Genomic DNA, 12,421 nt, shown 5'->3' on the forward strand with positions numbered 1-12,421 from the left:
AGAACCTCAGGAAGCACCCCTCAGGGGGGCGGGGAGGCTGGGCAGGGTTTTTTGGCAGGAGTGGGTGAAGTCAGGAGAGAACAGCGGAGACCCACCCCTTCCTGACCAGGTAATTCCTGGGTCCTCCTTGCTGAATTCGGGCTCCGGGCAATGGGCTGGACGTACCTCCTCCCTGTGACTTCAGGCGCTCTGGCAGCCAGTCCCGCTGCGTGCGTCCTCAGTTACAGACCCCTGAGCCACCAGACGGACCCTGTGCCAAGCCACGTCCCCGCCCGCCTCAGAAAAGGGGTTTCTATTTAAAAATTTAAAGGACATTAATTGCCAACATTTCAAACAAAAACAACCAGCTTCTTTCGCTTCTTTTAAAAAGAGCAAAACATCAGGCCACCTCCATGAGGCCGGCCTCCACCAACTGCGAGATCCTAGTGGCCGGAGCTGCAGCGACCCCCGCCCCGCCTAGCGCGCGCCCCGCATTGTCCCCGCCGCGGCCTCGGTGCGTCCCCCGCCCGCCAACCACAGGGGCCCGGCGGCCGCCCGCTGAGCCCACGCAGACCCCGGAGCGCGATGGCTGGGGCCGCAGCGCCACCTGGCGACCAGGTCGGGCCACCGCGCCCTCCGGGTGGAAAGGCCCGCTCTTTGGGCCTGTGAGCAAGCAGGGCGCCCAGGTGCAGGGCCGGAGCTGAGCCCTGAGCCCGGAGCCCTATGTGGTACCAGATAGAGCCGCGTTCGTGCGACTTCAGAAGGAGGACGGTTCCGCGTTTCCCCCTAGCGTTTGTGCCTGCGGTCACTGCGCTTTTCAGAGATGTGCAGACCCAGGGGGATGGCACCAGGACAGCCTTCGCTAAGGCGCAGGCCTCCAAGTGCCTCCGGGCAGGCTGCCCAGGGAGGGCCCCGGAAACCCCGAGGGTCTTGTCTGCGCCATTCCCGGAATCATGGATCCTCCCCAAAACACGGTCCCGACCCAGTGCTGCGGAATAGGAATGATGGGGATATAAACCATTATCGTCCGAAAGCTCTGAATGAAGTTAAGCCCAAGTCTGTTCCAAACTATCTTGGGAGAAACGCCTTCTAATGGACTCCTGAAACCTTTGAATCAATATTTCAGTGTGGAGCTAATTGCCTTGATTCATTTTCTGCTGCTTTAATAATAATAATAATAATAACAATAATTTATTATTTGGAAGCTTGAACCTTCTATTATAAACTTACTAATTTGAAAACTTTAGACCTATCGGCCCAACTAGCCACTCTGTGTTATAGCATTTCTTAAGTGTTGAGCAGTGTGTGAAAAGGATGACTAGGACGGCCCATGTCATGAATAATAACCTGCAGGGAAAAATACCCGAGAGACTTACTAACACGATGTGCGGGGCCCCGGCAGCCCCTGGGTGCTATTTAGAGTCATAGAGGGGTCCCCATCTAGGGGAAGAGCTCAGTAATCAGACCTCGCAGTAACCACCAGGAAGACGTAACCTTGGGATATGGGCAGGAATGGACCCCATTTTGGTTAAGTTCTTCTTCTGTGCTGCTGGAAATATTCTCCAGGTAAACTATGAAGAAAGATAGAACTGAGAGAGATTTGTGGGATGTGACAATGTACCTTCGTGAGCTTGCGGAGCTGACATAATTATAATTTTATTGAGGGCCCACCCTATGTCAGGCGCTCTGCGGAGCACTGCACGTTTCCCCCACCCCCTAGAGACAGCCGAGCCCGGGGTGAGGGGACAGAGGCACCTGGTGTGGAAAATATAAGGAAGCGTTCACTCTCAGGGGCTGCTGACCCTCCACCTGGACCACCCTGAGAGTGAGCACCTCCTTAAATTTTGCACCCCACCCCCACCTCCACATGTACCTCTCACATCCAGCCCTGGTGTCTATTGTACGAACGAGGAAACCAGAGAACAGAGAGGTTAATTCTGCCTCTGTGATGACACAGTCCAGATGTTTCTGAGTTGGGAATTTGAGGGCTTTGTTTGACTTTGGCGCCCTTACGCTTAACACCTAAGCCCTGCGGTTTCTTCTTGCGTCTCGAGGAGTCTTTGGCCCCCAAAGTGTGCACAGAGGCTAGCCAGCCCAGAGTTTTGAATGGCTGTTTTTAACTAGGCCCCTTTTTAGAGAAGACGGCGGGAGTGTCTGTGTGCCCGGCCCTCTTCCTGAACTCTCCCCCCGTCCCTAACTTCACCTCATGGATTCCTCACAATGGCCCACACTCCTCTCTCTTCTCACTCCCCGGATCTGAAGAATATATGTACGCAGGGGCGAGTTAGTGAGGACCTGTAGGTACAGTTAATATTTTGCACCACTGTTTTGATCCATTTTTCTCTTAACTTCAGGCTATTTTCTGTTCCAGTTTAAAACCCTCCTTAGTCACTATTATTTTCACCAAAGACGAATGAGGGCAGGATGTTGGGAACAGCCAGCGAAGAGACCTTCCCAAATCTGCCAACCGTGGACAATGAAATGCCGCTTTGCAGTGGGAATGAATGAATGACGTCTATACGAGACAGCGCGGGTGAGCCTTGCTGAAGGAGCCAGATACGGGAGAGCACGTGCTGGGGGGCGTCCTCGTTTGTGAAATTCAAAACCAGACAAGGCCCATCTATGGGTTTGCGGTCACCCTTGGGTGGAGGGGACGCTGGGAAAGCGCACAGGGGGGCTTCAGGGAGCTGACAAAGCCCTCGTCTTGTTCTGGGTGCTGGGGGCAAGGCAGTGTTTCATTTGTGGACATTTACCGAGCTCAACTCCTGTGACTTGTGCACGTTCCCCTAAGTGTCTTATAGTCCAATAAAAGATTCCTAACTGAAAAAAGAAACACAAAGGAGGCCGAGTTCTAATTTTATTTATTGGAGGAGATGCAGCTTCCTTAGGAGCCTTTTGATAATAGAACCATCGTAGATTCAATAGTGACTTCTAGACTTCCAGCAAAGGTCTTTAACAGACATTCCCAAGGCACTAGCTCCTATGGGACTGAAACGGGCTCAGTCTTCTCTCTCCTCAGCTCCTTGTCTGCCTCATCCTGCCCCCTCTCCCCGCCCCCGTGGCCCTGGCCCATCCCCCTCCCAGCAGCTCACGGCCAAGGGCAGAGCAGGGAGGTCAGCTCTGGGAGCTTTAGTTAGGGGTCAGGAGAGGGCCTGGGCCTGTGGCCGTGGCAGCTGATGGCCCCAGACTGGTTCAGCCCTGACGACTCCTGGCTTAGCCAGAACCAGCTCTGCTGTTTTGTGAGGAAATCTGTTTTCCAAAGTAACGTTCGGTTTTCATTTTCCTGAGGAAGGTGCCAGGTTTCTGTAGGCGGGAACACTCTGATCCGGTACAGTTAGTGCGTGGGTTCGACCCACAGGCTCTGAGACTGTCCTTGGGTGGGACCCGGGACGCGGTGGGGAGGAGGCCTGCCCGTGGCCGCCGGGAGAGCGGGTGCATTCCTTGTGGGTCTTGGGGGCTCCTCACCCCCAAGGGGAGCCCCTGGGGACCAAAGGGACACTTCGCGGTCACATGTGCGGTTGAGACCCAAGAGCTTCTTCTGTTTGAAACAATGATTATGGGCATCTCAGGAACTGCAAAATTCACCGCAGCTGATGAAACTTGATGGTTGATTTGGCTAATAGTTTTTTTTTAAACCCTGGTTTGCTGGTATTTTCTCAAAACCGACTCTCAACCTTATTGACAATCTGGGCCGTATGGGTTTCCACCGTTTTTCTTTCAAATTTCCTTCTTTTTTTTTTTTTTAAGATTTTATGTATTTATTTGACACAGAGAGACACAGCGAGGGAGGGCACACAAGCAGGGGGAGCGGCAGAGGGAGAAGCAGGCTTCCCGCGGAGCAGGGAGCCCGACGCGGAGCTCGATCCCAGGGCCCCGGGACCATGACCGGAGCCGAAGGCAGACGCCTAAGGACTGAGCCGCCCAGGCGCCCCTCTTTCAAATTTCTTATGGATGCAAGATCATAAGTTTGGCTCCAGATCGCATTACATATATGTACTTCATAAAATATCACAAGATTCACAGGCCGATGTGATTAAATTTTCTTACAAACCTGGGTGGCTCAGTTGGTTAAGCCTCTGACTCTTGGTTTGGCTCAGGTCACGATCTCAGGGTCGTGAGGTTGAAACCCTTGAGGGACTCCAAGCTCAGAGGGGAGTCTGCTTCAGATTCCCTCCCTCTCCTGCCCTGCTCATGCACGCTCTCTCTCTCAAATAAATAAATAAATAAAATCTTTAAATAAAAAAGATATTTAAAAAAATGTAACCCGTTGTTTGTTTAAGTGGGTCTTGTGGAAGATTCCTTTTTTTTCAGGGTGGGGAAACCTGACAGGTGGGGCCTTAGGACCCTGTTAACTTTAGGACTCCAGGAATATTTTATGTCCACTGTTTTGTATTATTTGTCATGGTCCAACACTGTCTAACTGGATTTGGAACTTAGCAAGGCTTAATTACAATTTCCCTTCTAAACCGGCGTAGATCTGTCTAGCTATCACTGCCGGAGTACGGTGCTTACAAAGCTATGCTGCTGTATGCAGAGCTAAAAGATTTGTGTTAATTACATTGCGTAAGTAATAATTAATCTACATTTTTTTCTAAGAATGGTTTTTTTTTTTTTAATTAAAGAAAACCAGTAACCACCTCACATTCTCTAGCCTTACATTCTTTTATTTTAGAGGAAATTCACACTCCTGTTGGCACCCTCTCCCAGTGTACCTGTGGCCATGGGACGTCTCTAGGTCTTTGGTTGGTAAACCATCAGGGAACCCATCACTGATGGCCTCGGCGTGGCTTTAGGGCAGAGAGGTGTTTCCTTTCTCCAGCAGCCAGCTACCAGCCCCGGAGCTGGCCCAAGCAGCACCTTGTCCACCTGCAAGTCATTAAAAAATATATATATATTAGTGCAAACGATGTGTCAGGCATCTGCTAAACTCTACATGGGTCATCTCATTTTATCTTTACAAAAACTCTGCAGGAAGGCTTTTATAGAGAGGTTCGCAATCATAAATATCCTACTTTGCTGGTGGTTATCCAGCTAAGAGTTAATGAACAAGTCCACCTTAACAAACAAACAAACAAAAAATCAGAGCTGTGCGTGCATCTGATGAAGAAATAAAATAGCTTTACAAGGTTGAAAAGCCCCCTTCCCACTTCCAAGCAACCCTGTCCATTCCTCCTCTTTCCCAAAACTCCTTCCCCGGAGGTCCTGACTTTTGTGTTGTACTGATGAATTCTGTGTCAGTTCCTCTCCTTGGGGCCTCATTTTCAGCACCGTCTTTCTGTTGTGAAGGGGAGAAGGCACGCCCGCTGCACACTCACAGCCTCGCACACACCCACCCTCTTCTTCCGCACCCACCGAAGTTTTGGCCAGCAGATGCACAGTGCTACAGCTACAAAATTGCTGCTCAACGCTCAGCCCTACAGTAAGCGTTGGCTACCCTTCATTTCATTGCACAATGTTTGGTTTTGCTTTTCCAGGAGTCAATTTTCTTTGCTGAGTTTTGTGCATTGATCATGAAGTCATCTGTGGCCATCCTCAAGATCTCTGTGTGCCTCCCACGGTCTCAGAGTTTCACCTGCTTGAGGAAAACCTCTCCCAGAGCTCCTGACCTGGGCACCGGGTCTGCACCATCTGCCCCTAGACCCTATATTCCAGAAATGTTCTCTTCTTCTTTTCTAACTCTTAGGCACACCCGCTGGTCATCTCCTAAGAAGAGGTACGTGGGAAGGATGTTTTCTAAGAACTCGTGTGTCTGAAAACGTCACTATTCTACCTTATACTTGCTTCATCCCTAGGTACGAAAGACTTTCCCTTCAGACCTTTGGAGGCTTCGGTCTATTGTCTTTTAGCCTCTGGTTTGTCGCCAAGAGTCCTCAAGGTACTTTAGTTCCTGATCCTGAGAGTGGACTGTTCTTCTTCTCACTTTTTCCTCTCTGGAAGTTTGCAGGATCTTCTGCTTATCCTCGGAGCTCAGAATTTCTACCATAATGTGTGTTCTTCTGGGTCTTTCTTCATCGGTTGTTTTTGGGAGGCTTGTAAGGCTCTTCCATCGAGAATTTCAGGATCTGGGACACTTTCTAGAATGGTTTTGTCAGCTAATTTCCTGCCCTTGGCCTTCACTGTTCTCTTTGTCTGGAAACTTCTGTTATTTGGCTATTTGACCTTCTAGACTGATTGTCTAATTATCTTATCCTTTCTCTCCTATTACCCATAGGTTCTTAGTCTGTCCGGGAGATGCCTTTGATTTGGTGCTCTGATCCTTAGTTGATGTTTTTTTTCCAGCTTTCTCATAATATTCTATCCGTCATATGTAAACTATTATAGAAATTAACATTTCAAAGTGTAACGCTTGAAAAATAAGGGCAGGGAAAAGGATAGACAAAATTTCTGACTGTGGCACTATGTGAAGGACAGCAACCAAGGGACATCGCTCCATTCTAGATAGTTGGGAATTCACCTGCTGGGGGTTTGGAAGGCCTGGGACAGCTCACCTTTGGGGGTTCTCCCCATGCTGGGTATTCGTGACCCAGGAAGGAAAAGTGGTCTCTCCATCATCCCTTCCTGCCCTGCCTGGGTCACTGACAACTCAGCAGACCCCTTGTCTGTGACCGGGAGTCACCGTGGTGGGTGTCTCATGGACGCCTCATGAGGATTGAATGAGTCAATAACACATAAAGCACGTGGCAGAGACACTCACAAGCAAGAGTAATATTCCATTAAGAGTATTACTATTGTGATGCTAGTGTTGTTAGTATTGTACTAGCATTGTTCCATATTGATATACTTGGTAATACATCGCTACCACTATTGCTGTACTTGACGTAACTCTACCAGTTATAACTGGTTGGTTGTCTCCGTGCGGACTAAACCCTCCCAGTCACTGACTGGCCTGACCTCTCTGCCGGCTGTGGAGCCCATGGTTTCAGGCCGTAAGGAATTTAACATTTGGTCTGGGAGGCAAGAATCAGATGCCAAGGGACTGCAAAGGCTTTTTGTAGTTCAGTGGTAAAGTGGGTAGCCCCCTCACCGTGTTCTGGAAAGTTCCATGGGGGGTAGGCATGCTTTGGGGAGGAGGAGGCTGCTGGGGAGCAGGAACAGGTGGCAAGTGGAGTGTAGGGGGCAGGTGAGGAGGGTGGGAAGCAACTAGGAGAGGGGTACAAAGCTATCGGTTTGCTCAGGCTACCAAAATAGCGCTACAGCCTGACAGCCGAAACTCCAGAAATGCATTTTCTCACAGTCTGGAGGCTGGGCATCCACGATCAAGGTGTCAGTAGGGTCGGTTTCTCCTGAGGCCTCTCTCCTTGGTTTGTAGATGGCCGCCTCGTTGCTGTGTGCTCACGTGGTCTTTCCTCTGTGAGTGCATCCCTGGTGTCTCTGAGTGTCCAGATTTCCTCTTCTTATAAGGATACTCAACATATGGCACTGGGGCCCACCCTAAAGACCCCAGTCTACCTTAATCCCCTTTCCAAAGGCCCCCCCATACAGTTACCTTTGGAGCAACAGGGGGCTAGGATGTCAACCTATGGATTTGGGGGGGTACACAATTCAGTCCATGACAGAGTCTATGTCATTACGGAGACCGTGGGGGCGGTGGGAGGTGGAGAGGAGCGGGTGGGGCTGCCGAGGGTGGAGACCTTCTGGGGTTCAGCTGGGAGACTGCAGGACAGAGGCGGCCGTGCCGGCGATGCGCGGAGTCCAGCCGTCCATGAGCTCCCTGGGCTGCAGAGAAGACAGGAGGCAGAGAGAGGCCTTGTAAGCAGGAAGACAGCTCTGAGGCCTGGAGGGGAAACCCATGAGTCGAAGCCCAGCTAGCGGAGCTCCAGAGGGGAGCCCGTCTGGAGAAGGGGATCCAGAGTTTGGGGACAGGAGGGAAGAAGCTTGGCTTTGAGCTTTCTCCCAGCCCTGGACTTCCTCAATCATTTTCCTTATTCTCTGTTGGCCTCTTGTCTTGCTATCTGATCCCTTCTTTTCCTTTTTCTTCAAAACCAGAAGAGGGCAAATGGCCATGGGGTGCTGCTGGGAGCCATCTCTCTGCATGGCCCCCTCCTCGATCCCGCCTGGTCTGTGGCCCAGTTGAGGCCTTGTTTTGGCTTTCTAGAATGATTTTGCCAGCTAATTTCCTGAGTGGCTCCCAATTTAATGTGTCAGAGCAGATTCCATTGATCGCCCCCAGCCGGGAGGCAGGCAGGATTACCACCTCAGAAGCCAGGCAGCCTCTCTCTGGTTCATAAAAGTTTACATTTCTTGGGCTCTGTGACCAGCTCCGACTTGCTCCTAATTGCTCGGGTAATGGGTGTAATCATCAAACCCAGGATGATGGACGAGGCCATTACGTGAGTGGCTGCCTGTCAGCAAGCTGTCGGGGGCCGCGTAACAGAGGGGGCAGGAGTCTCCTCTCCCCGAGCAGAAGCCCCTTTGTTCTGCTGCAGGAGACCTCTGAGCACCTGCAAACAGCATTCAGTCTGGACTGGGAGCCATCAGGTAGGGAGCAGCTGAAGTTAAATGACCGTGCTAGAGTTGTCTCTTCATCATTATGATGCTTCTACCGAGGCGATCTCCTTTGTAAATACAGAAAGTGATTTTATAATTTGCTCTCAGGCAACGGAATGGGGGCTGTTTACTTCTGCATTTTTACAGCAGCTAAATCACAGCCTGGGCTTTTCAGAGCTCAGCAAACCGTCATAATTAAAAACAAAAGTTATTAGTTTCAATGCCAAACAGTAAATTAATGTGAAGGCTTTACTGGCTCCACAAAGAAATGTCTCTGCATCCTGGGTCCTGGAGAGACCTGGGTACCTAGGGCAGGGGTGGGGGCGGGCTCACTCAGATGTGTCACGTGGGGGTGGGGGCAGCACTCACTCAGGTGTGTCAGCTGGGGGCGGGGCTCACTCAGGGTGTCAGGTGGGGGCGGGGCTCACTCAGGGTGTCAGGTGGGGGTGGGGGCAGCACTCACTCAGGGTGTCAGGTGGGGGCGGGGCTCACTCAGGGTGTCAGGTGGGGGTGGGGGCAGCACTCAGGTGTGTCAGGCCGCCTCCTGCTGGGGTTTGCCAACTGTTGTGTCTACAGGTTTCAGTGTGGGAATACTGCTGAGTGGGCTTCTTTGATTTGGCACCATTGTGCTTAGCCTCCCCCTTCAGTTTCCGCAAAGTCATGGATGGAACCAAAGCATGGGAAGGAACAGGAAAATGAAATGAGTCTGGAACAAGTGAGCTAAAGCCCCTCCCCTGCCCCCCGCTTTCTGCTTGCATACCCTCTTCCTCATTCTCCTGTTCCTTTTCTCGTTCCTATTCTTGCTCACCTTTCTGCGGTCGTCGGTTTTTGTTGATGATCCGTGTCTCAGGACACGTGCGGTGAGTCTGCCTCCTGCCAGCTCGAGCCGTGAAGGGTGCGCGGCAGGTCCATAAACGGTGATTAGTAAAGAAACGAGCAAGGACATTGGGCCCCAGATCTCCAAATGACCGTGGGCCAGGCACACTCAGGTGTTCTAGAACTATTCCAAACCAGCTGCGGTGGGGGAGAGGGTAGCTATTGTGCTCTCTGGATCTCAGTTTCCATCTTTAAACCTGGAAGTGGATTTCCACTTTGTCCCCTGTATTCATAACGTCCTTTATTCAAACGAATAAGAGGAGGGTACATTTGGAGTGGGGTGGCATGAATGAGGGGACGGGAAGCAGACCCCACCAGCTCAGCCTTTCCCTTGTAGCCCCGTTCCACCTCTGAGGTCCTGGGGTGCGGGGGTGGGGGGAAGGAGCACGTGCAAAAGCCGGCAGTCTAGAAGATTCCTAAGGTCCTTTTGTAACTTTGAACTCCCTGGGCTTGTGAGTTTACACCCACGACCTAATGCATCGATGTAGCATCAGGTCAGTTGCTTCCTTGGACTGGCTGTGTCCATTTCGAGGTGCCCCGTCTTCCAGGCCAGGCCCTCTGGGACTCTATAAGGCCACCTTCACCCAGGAGGCTCCCCATGGGAGGGGCGTGTACACGCCCTGTCTGCAGGCTGCCACGTCTTGCCATTCGCCCACCCAGCCTCTTCCTCCTCTTCATCACTGTCCCAGGCCAGCTCCCTCCCTTGCGGCCAAAGACTGGGCCAGGCCAGCGGCTCCTTACACTTCCCCTCCTTTCTTCCTTCGGATCCCTTGCCTTCCCTCCATGTCGTGAGTCATGAATGTAGCTGCCAGAGTAAACCTTTGAGAACAGAACTTTTTGGGTGCCCCTTCCCTCCTCAGAAACTCTAAATGACCCCCTGGGACGCAGGAAATTAGGTCCCCGGTCTGGGCACAGTGCTCAGGGCTGAGCTCGAGTTCCCACTTGTCCTTCCAGATTGATGTATTAGGTGCGCAGCCATCACAGGCTGGCTTGCTGCCCGCTTTCCACACACGGAGGGGAACGTAACGAGCAGAAGGGAAAGCAGAAGCAAAGAAGGAACAAGTGGGAAAACAGGAGAAGTGGAACTGCAGGCCCCCCCTTCTCACGCCAGCTCCCTCCTCTCTGGTGGGGCCTCCCAGGATCCAACTTCCCTGCCGGATAGAGACCGCCGACCCTACACCTCCTTCCACTAACGATGGAGCCCCCGGAATTCAAGATTTCATAAGAAAGAAAGAAAGAAAGAAAGAAAGAAAGAAAGAAAGAAAGAAAGAGAGAGAGAGAGAGAAAGAGAGAGAGAGAGAGAGAGAGAGAGAAAGAAAGAGAGAGAGAGAAAGAAAGAAAGAAAGAAAGAAAGAAAGAAAGAAAGAAGGGAGAAAGAGAGAGAGAAAGAGAGAGAGAGAGAAAGAAAGAGAGAAAGAAAGGAGAGAAAGAAAGAAAGAAAGAAAGAAAGAAAGAAAAAGAAAGAGAGAGAGAGAGAAAGAAAGAAAGAAAGAGAAAGAAAGAGAAAGAAAAAGAAAGAAGGAAGGAAGGAAGGAAAGAAGGAAAGAAGGAAAGAAAGAAGGAAAGAAAGAAAGAAAGAAAGAAAGAAAGAAAGAAAGAAAGAAAGAAAGAAAGAAAGAAAAGAAAGAAAGAAAGAAAGAAAGAAAGAAAGGAAGAAAGAAAGAAAGAAAGAAAGAAAAAAGAAAAGGAAAGGAAGAAGGAAGGAAGGCAGGCAAGCAGAGAAGCACAGAACAATGGCAGAATACTAGTGACCAAATGAGCTGACTAGGATTTAATCGTAATTTATTACAACTCTCAAAGTATTTCTCCATCTTTCTTGGTATGTCCTATGTGAGCTGGAACGTGCTGGAACAGATGTGAATACCCTCACTCACCCGGCAAGCTGAGGATGTGTCCAGCAGGCCAACGAAGTCAGCAAGGCCAGCAGGCTTGTCCTCTCGTCTGTGAACAGGCATCTCAGGCAGGCATTTCTTGTCCACCTTTTATGCCCCAGTGCCACGCTGGGACCTTGGGGGATACAACCATGAACAGCACAGACAGGTGCCACCCTCTGGGGCCTCACTACCAGGCTATTGGCGTGTATCCCCAGCTCCACAGGAAGCACCCCTCCCCCCCCGGCCCCGGTTCTGCGGGAAGTGACTAGGGTTTGCAGATGGAGTGGGCTGGGTGAGGCCAAGAGCCATTGCAGCCTGGGGGCTGGTGATCTGAGCACAGGGTTCCTGCTGAAGCTTGTCCTTGCTTGGGGCAGGCGGTAAAGAACAAGGAGTTCAGGCTGAGTTGGATGCCCGCTCCCCCATCTTTGGCAGCTGTTCAACCTCAGTTGTTCCATCCCTAAAATGGGATGGCACGGACTCTGCAGGGTTGCCAGAGCGTTAGGGGACTGGATGCTTTCCTAGTGGGGCTCCCAGCATAGCTGTTATTTCCGCTTGGGTGTTTTCAACTCCTACCCAAATCTGGCCCTCGATTAGCTAGTTACAAAATCCCCTGAGGCAAGGTGGGCATGTGGGTGCCTACTGTGAGGGGCTGGTCCTGATCCACCAGGGGGCCTGCTCATGGCATCTTGGACCAGGTTTGGGATCCTCAGCGTGTCTGACAGAAGATCCCGATACCCGAGAACTTGGGTTTGGAGGTTTGCTGGAAAGGACGGGCTTAGGAACGGAGCTGTGTTGTCTGGTGCAAGTTTCTTAACTTCAGGGAACCTCATTTTTTTCCTCTGTGGAAGAAGCAATCCTGCTTCTCAGGGAAGCTCTGAGATGAAATAAGTTGACCTAGGTAAAGCCACAAGTGATTTCCACTTCTTACCTCCCTTAGACCAAAGTGTCCTTTGGCTCTCTGCTCACAGTGTCCCCCGTGATGCTTTCCGAGACCCCACGAATTCCTGGGCTCTGAGCCTGGATGTGGAGGGCTGGCCTCATGGAGGGAAAGTGGTGGTTCCAGAAAGAATAGCGGAAAAGAACAGGAATTAAAGCTAACCAGTGCCTCACCGTGTCTCTCAAGGAGGACATGCAGTCACCACCCACAGCTTGAGCTTCCAGGAAACTTGTCCTGGCCAACATCTGAGGCAGCATTCGAATTTTAT

Source organism: Zalophus californianus, chromosome 15, assembly GCF_009762305.2.
Source record: "Zalophus californianus isolate mZalCal1 chromosome 15, mZalCal1.pri.v2, whole genome shotgun sequence".
In the NCBI taxonomy this organism is placed as follows: domain Eukaryota; kingdom Metazoa; phylum Chordata; class Mammalia; order Carnivora; family Otariidae; genus Zalophus; species Zalophus californianus.